The sequence below is a fragment of the Jaculus jaculus genome, chromosome 7 (assembly GCF_020740685.1).
Source record: "Jaculus jaculus isolate mJacJac1 chromosome 7, mJacJac1.mat.Y.cur, whole genome shotgun sequence".
Lineage (NCBI taxonomy): Eukaryota > Metazoa > Chordata > Mammalia > Rodentia > Dipodidae > Jaculus > Jaculus jaculus.
In genome coordinates this window covers 10,954,307-10,966,604 of record NC_059108.1, presented here as the reverse complement: position 1 = coordinate 10,966,604, position 12,298 = coordinate 10,954,307, and positions in this window count along the sequence as shown.

The following is a 12,298-nucleotide window of genomic DNA, read 5'->3' as shown; positions in this document are numbered from 1 at the left end:
AATTTTGATGGGCACATTCCCATCATAGCAGTTTTGTTCCGAATCCTCTGCTTAGCTGTGAAGACAGAGCAGAGGCCACCGTCTATTTCACTGGCGTCAGTCACAGTGCGGGACACATAAAGACCCCGATATCCTCTGATCTGCCATCAAGCTGGCCACTTCTTTCCTTGTTCGTATCTCAACTACTGTGAAATCTGCTAAAGGCACAAGGTTGACTTTTGTGACAATGGATTTGATTTCTGCCATTTCCTTGGCATCCATATCTAAGCTTATATTATGCACCTGTTCTTACAAACCATCTCCTTTTCCCAGCGGGCCCCTGAAGAAAATGAATTACGTTAGGTCCCCTAAACACCGCGGGCTTGGAGTCCTGCACCCAATGCTTTTGCTTTGTGTTTCTGATTGCCTCTTGCCTGCTAACCTGATAGAACAGGACTGAGGTAAACAGACCACTGGTGTGAGCGTTTATGTTGATCTGGTTAGGGACAGGCTAGGCTCCATCCTCATTGCAATCTGTCTCTTATCTGTAATCTCCCCTGTGGCCTTGTATTTCCCCAGAGCTTAGCTGGAGGGGAAACATGCCAGTGTAAGCTTATAATTAATATCGGTCTGTTAGTGGACTTGTGTCTTTGACCTGTGTGGACTTACTGGCTTCATTGGACTTCCTTTGGCAGGACAGGAGATCAGACAGCAGAACATAGCTGGGTAAGAAGGGAACGACGGCTAGGAAGTGAGGGGAAAGGTCCACAAATGTACTTGTGTTCTGAATACAGACTCCCGGGGAATCTTCAGGGACAGATAGCAAATTGTGTGCTGCCCAAGTCCCTTCTATAAAATAAGGTAATATTTGCAGATAACCCCTCACCTCCTCCTGAATACTTTCCATCATCTCTAGATGACTTGTGCTTTAGGTAACTATGACCAAAGAAAAAGTCTGTATGTGTTCAGTACAGACAAAACAATTGTGTGTGTGTGCATTTAGTTTTCCGAGGTAGAGCCTTGGGCTGGAGAGATGGCTTAGCAGTTAAGGCACATGCCTATGAAGCCTAAGGACCCAGGTTTGATTCCCCAGGACCCACGTAAGCCAGACACACAAGGTAGCGCATGCATCTGGAGTTCATTTACAGTGACTAAGGCCCTGACACACCCATTTTTTCTCTCTTTCTCTCCCTTCCTCTTTTTATCTCTCTCTCTCAAACAAATAAAATTTTTTTTTAAATTAATTAATTAATTTATTTATTTGAGAGCGACAGACATAAAGACAGATAGAGGGAGAGAGAGAGAATGGGCGCGCCAGGGCTTCCAGCCTCTGCAAACGAACTCCAGATGCGTGCACCCCCTTGTGCATCTGGCTAACGTGGGACCTGGGGAACCGAGCCTCGAACCGGAGTCCTTAGGCTTCACAGGCAAGGGCTTAACCGCTAAGCCATCTCTCCAGCCCACAAATAAAATTTTTTAAAAAATTTTTTAAAAAATCAAGGTAGAGCTATGCTTTAGCCCAGTCTAACCTAGAATTTACAACATAGTCCCAGGTTGGCCCTGAACTCACAGAAATCATCCTTCCAAGTGCTGGGATTAACCAAAAACTATCCTTTTATGAGAAAGAGAGAGGGAGAATGTTTGTCTGCCAGGACTTCTAGCCACTGCCATCTAACTCCAGAAACGTGTGCCACCTTGTACACATGTGTGATCTTGTGTGCATGGCTTACATGGGTTCTGGGGAGTCAAACTTGGGTTCTTAGGCTTTGCAAGCAAGCACCTTAACCTCTAAACCATTTCTCCAGCCCTCAAAAATATTTTTTAAATATATTTTACTTATTTATTTATTTATTTGAGAGAGAGAGAGAAAGAGACTAAGAGAGAAAGAGAGAATGGGTGTGCCAGGGCCTCCAGCCACTACAAACGAACCCCAGACACATGCACCTCCTTGAGCATTTGGCTTTTTTGGATCCTGGAGAATCGAACTGGGGTCCTTTCGCTTTGTTGGCAAATGCCTTAACTGCTGAGCCATCCCTCCAGCCCCTCCCAAAATATTTTTTTTAATTTTTATTAACATTTTCCATGATTATAAAATATATCCCATGGTAATTCCCTCCCTCCCCACCCCCACACTTTCCCATTTGAAATTCCGTTCTCCATCATATTACCTCCCCATTACAATCATTGTAATTATATATATTCAATATCAACCTATTAAATATCCTCCTCCCTTCCTTTCTCCACCCTTTATGTCTCCTTTTCAACTTACTAGCCTCTGCTACTAAGTACTTTCATTCTCACGCAGAAGCCCAGTCATCTGTAGCTAGGATCCACATATGAGAGAGAACATGTGGCGCTTGGCTTTCTGGGCCTGGGTTACCTGACTTAGTATAATACTTTCCAGGTCCATCCATTTTTCTGCAAATTTCATAACTTCATTTTTCTTTACCACTGAGTAGAACTCCATTGTATAAATGTGCCACATCTTCATTATCCACTCATCTGTTGAGGGACATCTAGGCTGGTTCCATTTCCCAGCTATTATAAATTGAGCAGCAATAAACATGGTTGAGCATGTACTTCTAAGGAAATGAGATGAGTCCTTTGGGTATATGCCTAGGAGTGCTATAGCTGGGTCATATGGTAGATCAATCTCTAGCTGCTTTAGGAACCTCCACACTGTTTTCCACAATGGCTGGACCAGATTGCATTCCCACCAGCAGTGCAGAAGGGTTCCTTTTTTTCCACATCCCCGCCAACATTTATGATCATTTGTTTTCATGATGGTGGCCATTCTGACAGGAGATGGAATCTCAGTGTAGTTTTGATCTGCATTTCCCTAATGACTAGTGACATAGAACATTTTTTTAGATGCTTATATGCCATTCGTATTTCTTCCTTTGAGAACTCTCTATTTAGCTCCATAGCCCATTTTTTGATTGGCTTGTTTGATTCCTTATTATTTAACTTTTTGAGTTCTTTGTATATCCTAGATATTAATCCTCTATCAGATATATAGCTGGCAAAGATTTTTTCCCATTCTGTAGGTTGCCTCTTTGCTTTTTTCACTGTGTCCTTTGCAGTGCAAAATCTTTGTAATTTCATTAGGTCCCAGTGGTTAATCTGTGGTTTTATTGCCTGAGCAATTGGGGTTGTATTCAGAAAGTCTTTGCCAAGACCAATATGTTGAAGGGTTTCCCCTACTTTGTCCTCTAGCAGTTTCAAAGTTTCCGGTCTGATGTTAATCCATTTGGACTTAATTCTTGTGCATGGCGAGAGAGAAGAATCTATTTTCATCCTTCTGCAGATATATATCCAGTTTTCAAAACACCATTTGCTGAAGAGGCTGTCTCTTCTCCAGTGAGTATTTTTGGCATTTTTATCGAATATCAGGTGGCTATAGCTACTTGGGCTTACATCTGGGTCCTCTATTCTGTTCCACTGATCTACATGTCTGTTTTTGTGCCAGTACCATGCTGTTTTTGTTACTATGGCTCTGTAGTATAGGTTAAAATCAGATATGGTGATACCACCAGCCTCTTTTTTGTTGCTCAGTATTATTTTAGATATTCGAAGTTTTTTGTGATTCCAAATGAATTTTTGGATTGTTTTTTCTATTTCCATGAAGAAAGCCTTTGGAATTTTGATAGGGATTGCATTAAATGTGTAGATTGCTTTTGGTAAGATTGCCATTTTCACGGTATTGATTCTTCCAAGCCAGGAACAAGGGATGTTTCTCCACTTTCTAGTGTCTTCTGCAATTTCTCACTTGAGTGTTTTAAAGTTCTCATTGTATAGATTCTTTACTTCCTTGGTTAGGTTTATTCCAAGGTATTTTTTTTTTTTGAGACAATTGTGAATGGGAGTGATTCTCTGATTTCATCCTCTGTGTGTTTGTTGTTAGCATATATGAAGGCTACTGATTTCTGTGTATTTATTTTGTATCCTGCTACATTGCTGTAGGTTTTGATCAGCTCTAACAGCTTGCTAGTAGAGTCTTTAGGGTCCTTTATGTATAGAATCATGTCATCTGCAAATAATGATAACTTGATTTCTTCCTTTCCAATTTGTATCCCTTTTATGTGTGTCTCTTGCCTTATTGCTATGGCTAAGACTTCCAAAACTATATTAAATAAAAGTGGGGACAGTGGACACCCTTGTCTTGTTCCTGATTTTAGTGGAAAAGCTTCCAGTTTTTCCCCATTTAGTAATATGTTGGCTGTAGGCTTGTCATAAATAGCCTTTATTATATTGAGATATGTTCCTTCTATTCCCAGTCTCTGTAGTACTTTTATCATGAAGGGATGTTGGATTTTGTCAAATGCTTTCTCTGCGTCTAATGAGATGATCATGTGATTTTTGTCCTTCAACCCTTTTATGTAATGTATTACATTTATAGATTTGCGTATGTTGAACCATCCCTGCATCTCTGGGATAAAGCCTACTTGGTCAGGGTGAATGATCTTTTTGATATATTCTTGTATTCTATTTGCCAATATTTTGTTGAGAATTTTTGCATCTATGTTCATGAGGGAGATTGGTCTGTAATTTTCTTTTTTTGTTCTATCTTTGCCTGGTTTTGGTATCAGGGTGATGCTGGCCTCATAGAAGGAGTTTGGTAGAATTCCTTCTTTTTCTATTTCCTGGAAAAGCTTAAGAAGCAATGGTGTTAGCTCTTCCTTAAAAGTCTGGTAAAATTCAGCAGTGAATCCATCCGGGCCTGGGCTTTTTTTAGTTGGGAAATTATTGATAACTGTTCGGATCTCCATGTTTGTTATAGGTCTATTTAAGTGATTAATATCATTTTGATTTAATTTAGGTAGGTCATATAGATCAAGGAAATCATCCATTTCTTTCAGATTTTCATACTTTGTGGAGTATATACTTTTATAGTATGTCCCTATGATTTTTTGAATTTCTCTGGAATCTGTTGTGATGTTACCTTGTTCACCTCTGATTTTATTAATTTGTGTCTCTTCTCTCTTTCTTTTGGTCAGATTTGCTAAGGGTTTATCAATCTTGTTTATCCTTTCAAAGAACCAACTCTTTGTTTCATTAATTCTTTGGATTGTTCTTTTTGTTTCTATTTCATTCATTTCTGCCCTAATCTTTATTATTTCTTCCCGTCTACTGATTTTTGGTTTGCCTTGTTCTTCTTTTTCCAAGGCTTTAAGGCGAAGCATTAGGTCGTTTACTTGCGACCTTTCTAATTTCTTAATATAGGCACTTAAGGCTATAAATTTACCTCTTAGAACTGCCTTCATTGTGTCCCAGAGATTTTGGTATGTTGTGTTCTCATTATCATTTGACTCTATAAATTTTTTGATTTCCTTTTTGATTTCTTCATTGACCCACTCATCATTTAGTAGTGTATTGTTTAGTTTCCATGATTTTGTGTATGCTCTATAGCCTTTCTTGCTACTGATTTGTAGTTTAATTCCATTGTGGTCAGATAGAATGCAAGGAATTATTTCAATTTTCCTTAATTTGTTAAGATTTGCTTTGTGTCCTAATATATGGTCTATTTTAGAGAATGTTCCATGTGCTGCTGAAAAGAATGTATATTCTGCAGCCTTTGGATGAAATGTCCTGTATATATCTGTTAGGTCCATTCCTTCTATGACCTCATTTAGTCCAGATGACTCTCTGTTTATTCTTTCCCTGGATGACCTGTCAATTGATGAGAGTGGGGTGTTAAAGTCACCCACCACCACTGTGTTTGGTGTTATCTGTGACCTTAGTTCTAATAGTGTTTGTTTGACGAATTTGGGAGCCCCCATGTTAGGTGCATATATGTTTAGGATTGTAATGTCCTCCTGTTGGAGTGTGCCCTTAATCAATATAAAGTGACCTTCCTTATCTTTCTTGACTAACATCAGACTAAAGTCTACCATGTCTGATATTAGGATAGCAACCCCTGCTTGTTTTCTAGGCCCATTTGTTTGAAACACCGTCTTCCAACCTTTCACCCTAAGATAATGTCTATCCTTTGTAGAAAGGTGAGTTTCTTGGAGACAACAAATTGTAGGATCCTGCTTTTTAACCCAGTCTGCAAATCTATGTCTTTTCGTTGGGGCATTGAGACCGTTGATATTAAGAGATATTATTGAAAGGTGTGTATTTATGTTTGCCATTTTTGTGTGTGTGTGTGTTTCTGGTTCTACCTGTGCTCTCTTCTGTTAACTGGTATTTGAGTATAGCTTGTTTTTTCTAGGTTCCTTATATGTGTGCTTTTCCTTTTGTTCAGCATGGAGGATTCTATCAAGTATTTTCTATAGAGCTGGTTTTGTCTTCAAATATTCCTTTAACCTGCTTTTTTCATGGAATGTCTTTATTTCTCCATCTATTTGAATGGAAAACTTTGCAGGATAAAGTAACCTTGGTTGACAGTTGTTATCTTTCAGAACTTGGAATATATCACTCCAAGCCCTTCTGGCTTTAAAAGTTTGTGTTGAATAATCTGCTGTAATCCTGATGGGCTTGCTTTTGTAGGTAACTTGATTTTTCTCTCTAACTGCTTTCAATATTTTTTCTTTGGTGTGTGTGTTTGGAAGTTTGATTATAATATGGCGAGGAGAGGTTCTTTCTGGGTTTTTTCTGGCTGGGGTTCTAAAGGCTTCCTGTATCTGTATTGGCACCTCTTTCCCAATTTGGGGGAAATTTCCCTCTATGATTTTGTTGAAGATGCCTACTATGCCTCTGGAGTGGAGGTCTTCTCCTTCCACTATGCCCTGAATTCTTATATTGGATCTTTTCATAGTGTCCCGAATATCTTGAAATTCCCACTCATACTTTTCTATAAGTTTGTCTTTCTCTTTGTTGGACTGCATTAGGTCTGCCACCTGGTCTTCTAGCTTAGATATTCTGTCCTCTCCCTCATCCATCCTACTGGTGAGATTTTCTACAGAGCTTTTTATTTCATTAACTGTGTTCTTCATTGCTAGTAATTCTGACTGGTTTTTCTTTATTATTTCTATTTCCCTATTTATGTCTTGTATTGCCTTCTTTATTTCATTAAATTGGTGTCCTGCCTCTTCTTTGATTCCTTTGATTTCCTCTTTGATTTCTTCTTTGATTGTTTTCATGTGTTCTTTGACCTCTTTGAACATATTTATAATTATTCTTTTGAACAATTTCTCAGGCATTTCCTCTAACTCTTTCTCACTGGAGGACATTTCTGATGCATTAATACTTTTAGGTGGATTTATATCATCTTGCTTTTTAGTGTTTCTTGTGTTATAATGTATATATTTTTGCATCTTGGATTAAGTTAATGCTTGGATTTTCTAGCTAGCTGTGTATTCTTAGCTGTATCAATTGATTTGATGTAATATATTTTCAGGGTAGGACCTTAAGGTGTTAGGTGTGGCTCTTAAGACTCTCAGAGTATCTACAAAGATGTTCTTAGGGGTTGAGTTTCCCTGCTATAGGAGTATTCAAGCAGGCTGAGTGGAATAAAATACAGGTAGATTCTAAAATTTAACTAAACACTGTACACATTCAATCAAAAACAGCCCCGAGTATGTAGGCAAGAGTAGTTATTATAATGACCAGATCCTCTATCAACAAAGAGGTTTAGATTTCTGGTCTGTTGAGGGATCCAAGTCAGCTTGTGACCAAGTGAGACCCTTCCCTGGTGCAATCCCAGTTACCTTGGGTGATTTTGGTCTCAGTCAAGTTGCTGCCTGGGTTGTCGGGCTGCTGTTCTGATTTCTGGAGCTGGGCACTTGCTTTTCCTACGGGGCAAACTGAGCCGCTGCTGCTGCCTCTGCTGCTGCTGTAGCTGCCACTGCTGGAGCCACCACTGCTGCTGAAGCTGCTGCTGCTGTGTCCACTGCCGCTGCTCCCCCTGAAGCTGCTGCCGCTGAGTCTACCGCTGCTGCCACTCCTGGGTCCGCTGCTGCTGGGGCCGCTGGTACCTGTGCTGGAGCCGCTGAAGTTGCTGCCGAACTCTGCTCCTGCTTGGGTCCCGTTGTCAGCCCAAGTTGGCGTGGCCGGGTCCGGGCCGCTGCTGTGTTCGCTGGAGCTGGGTTCAAGCGGTGGGGGAGGGGAGGGAGCCGCGGCTGCTCTGGTTGTCTCGCTGCTCCACGTGTGCTTCTACCTCGCGGTCTGCTCCTCCCTCCGTTGCTTGCTGCCGCTCTCCCCTCACGTGTCCCGAGTTGCGGAGAGCGCGGTGTGAGGGGAAAATCCCGCACCTGGCTTTTCCTGCGGCTCGAGCCGAGTCTGGCAGCTTTCTGGTGCGCCGCGGCCGCGGCGGTTGGCCGAGCTGCCCCGGAGCCACTGTTCCCGCCTGTGCAGGCTCTGGATGCTCTAGAACTCTTCTACTTCCCTGCTGCCACTTCAATTTCCTATACACCTCACTTTTTAGTAAAAGTGTGTATTTTGCTGAGTTTTTTTGGTCTTTTTCCCCCCTAGGCTGCTTTGGCATGGTACCTATGCTGCCATCTTAACCGGAAGTCCCCCCAAAATATTTTTAATGTATACTTAATAGAACCAAAACCCAAGATACAAAGAACCAACTGTTTCTGCAGGTCCTGTTTTGATTACCTGAACGCTTCCTGCATGTTACCATCTCAAGGAGTAAGGAGTACAGTGAACCATCATAGGTAAGGTTACTCTGAATGCTAACTAGATGCATTCTGTCTCTCTTCATTTGAAAACACCCAAAGGTGGGGCTTCCTTTTGTGGCAGCTGGCAGTGACGTGACTGCCCTGTTCTCTTAACTCTGCGGAGTGCCGTGGTCAAAGAACATCACCAGGAAAACATGAGGAATGATGGGAACAGCTGGTGGGGTAGAAAGGTACCATAGTCTCTATCTTCCCAGGACTTGTGCTTGGGTTTGAGCTTCCTGCTTAGAAACACCTCAGACCTCTTCAAGCACATGGAAACTTCCACTTCTTATTAGGAAAATAAAGGGGGAAAGATTAAGGTGGTATAGCGTGGCTGCTGAGAAGGACCCTGTCCACAGCTCCCTGGCCTCCGTATTGGATGATGGCGTATGCGCCCAGGGAGGGGTGATGGTAGTTTCCCCGTGGACTTTAGTTTTCTAATGTACAAAGTCTGGGAGTTGGACTCATGAGTTCCTGTGGTCTTGAGGCACCCTGCTTTGTCAATCTAGTTTTAAATACACTGATCCAGCAGCTCAAAAATGCATTCTACTTCCTCCTGTCATTACAAAACAATTATTTTCCCATTCTTGGCATAGATAAAAAGTTCTCCATTGCTGGTCAATAATTAGCATGCATCCTGACTCATCTTGGGCCACCTGAGACAGTCTAAGAATGTGACTTTACCAAGAAGTTGCTCACTCAATTCTAACACAATAGAATCATTTGATAGATATCAGCATTTGAGAAGGTGTGATTTTTTTTAGCTTGCTAATGAATATGAAACAATAGCAGTAGCTATTTTATTATTTACCACCCTCATTTTTAATTAAATTTTTCCTGACTACAAGTTAATACATGTTTATTGTTGAAAATATGGGAGATATATAAAGTTGTACTATCTATGTTAGTTAAGTTTAGTAATCCTATTAATTGCTATATTTCATGTTGTTTTATGAGCTTTTCTATACAGTTACATGTATATTTATTTTTGAGCAAAATTGGAACACATTATGCACTTTTTTGTTTGTTTGTTTTGTTTTTGTTTTTCAAGGTAGGGTCTCATTCTGGTCCAGGCTGACGTGGAATTAACTATGTAGTCTCAGGGTGGCCTCGAACTCATGGTGATCCTCCCACCTCTGCCTCCCAAGTGCTGGGATTAAAGGCATGTGCCACCACGCCTGGTTCACTATGTACTTTTTATTACCTTTTCTCACTTAGTATCATAATATGAAACTTTTTCCTTATAATTAAATATTTCATGAAGATATATGGCCTTTTAAAATATATAACTAACTATATGTATGCATTATTCTACCATTTTATATATGTGCACATTATTCATATTTTTAATATATTTAGGTGTTTTCAAAGTAAGCAACTTTGTAATTAAAAAACCTAATTATGGGACTGGAGAGATGGCTTAGCAGTTAAGTGCTTCCCTGTGAAGCCTAAGGTCCCCAGTTTGAGGCTCGATTCCCCAAGATCCATGTAAGCCAGATGCATATGGTGGCACATGCCTCTGGAGTTTGTTTGCAGTGGCTGGAAGCCTTGGCGTGCTCATTCTCTCTCTCCCCCCTCTTTCTCTCTCTGTCTGTCTATTGCTCTCAAATAAATAAATAAAAATAAACAAAATAAAATTTAAAAAATCTAATTAGCTAAGGTGCTATATAAATTCATAATATTTCACTAGCAGGACTTGCTAAGTAGACAATATGTAATAATTTTGGTGTATACTGTTAAATTATTACTTTGAAAAAATGGATTAATTTAGTTTTATTAGTAGCATATGACACTATTCATTTCTCCCCAAGTTGCCCAGATGAATTTTAATTTGAAAATAAAATAGGGACTGGAGTGATGATTCAGTGGTTAAGGCACTTGCCTGCAAAGCCTGATGACCTGGTTTTGCTTCCCCAGTATCCATGTGTGGCCAGATGCACAAAATGGTGCGTGTATCTGGAGCTCATTTGCAGTGACTAAAGGCCCTGATGTGCCCATTCTCTCTCTCTGCCTCTCTCTCTCTCTCTCTTTGTGTGTCTCTCTGCTTACAAATAAATAAATAAAATATATTTAGAAAACAAAATATTTCTTCATTTGAAAGGTAAAAGATAGCTTAATTGTTATTTTAATGTGTATTTATTTAACTACTAATGAGTTTCAACATTTTTCCTCTTTTTCTTAGGAAGAATAAAATTTCAATCATAATTACAATTAATTTAGAATTTCACACTTTAGATTGGTTTGGGGAATAAGAACATTTCCATTTGTCATTATTACATGGCATATTTGAATATTGTTCATAATTATACCTTTCTGAATGTTCTGCTATATTTTTATTTTAAGAGTGTCAACAAGAGTCAGTCTCTTAGAAAAATAAATGCATCAGATGATTCCCAAGGGCAGATACAGCCTGTAAGCTCACAATTTGTGAGTGCTGAACAAAGCCACCCCCATTTCATTCATTTGATGTCAATGTACTGTGGCCAGTCACTGTTGTAGATGTGAACGAGCCAGCCATGGTCACTGCTTGATACAGCTGACTTGGTCCGAATGAGCCAGTCCTCTTCACTGGACAGAAACTGAGACGCCTGGCTGCTCCGATTCGGTTCCCACCTCTGCTCAGCGGAAGCTGGGACAGAAAACAGGAAGTCCTCCTCTCAGGTATAAAGTCTGCAGTAGTTACACCAAGCCACAGGACACTGGGTTCTTAGTTACAACCCTGGTTTCACTTTTGATTAATCACCTGCTTCTGTTGAAGGACTCGCAATCTCAGGCCACCAGGCTGTTCAGGGCCCTGATGGTGCATTTCTGACAACAGCTTCCCCAGGGCCATCCCAGCCTGGCAGATAGGATAATAATAGTCTTAACTCTGTAGTCTTAAAGGGAAAGGTTCAGGTCCCTTCACACGTCTGTCTGCCCGTCTCTTCGCCAGGAACCTTCAAATGTCACTTACCAGTAGACAATGGCAAGCTCTCCCTCCTGGCCAAGCCATGAAAGAACTATGCCTCTTAAATGCTCTAGACCCAAGAGGGCTCCATGCCTCACAGTCACACACCAGTAACAGGTACAGACAGAATTAAGGGGACCATGTGAAATAATTCACCATGTCAGAGGTGACCCCCAAGTCTCTGCCTATAGACTTGACAAGGGATGTCACGAGCTGAGACGGAGAACATAGGAGGGTGTCAGATTTACAGGGGACATGATTTCCGTTTTGGAGATGTTAAGTGTACAATGGCTTTTTAAAAGAAAGCAAAACGGGCTGGAGAGATGGCTTAGCGGTTAAGCACTTGCCTGTGAAGCCTAAGGACCCCGGTTCGAGGCTTGGTTCCCCAGGTCCCACATTAGCCAGATGCACAAGGGGGCGCATGTGTCTGGAGTTCGTTTGCAGAGGCTGGAAGCCCTGGCGCGCCCATTCTCTCTCTCTCCCTCTATCTGTCTTTCTCTCTGTGTCTGTCACTCTCAAATAAATAAATAAATAAAAATTAAAAAAGAAAGCAAAACAAGCTGAGTGTCACCAATCGGTAAATCTGAAGGAAATGTTCCAAAATCTTTTGGGCATGGACATAACCCAAAACATTTCAGATAGAATATTTCAAATTTCAGATGTTGCCGGGACGTGGGGGGGGGGGTGGTAAGAGATGCTCAACTAGCAAATTCTACACAAATATTCCTAAATCCACGCCCCTGCTCACCCTCTCACGCTCAAC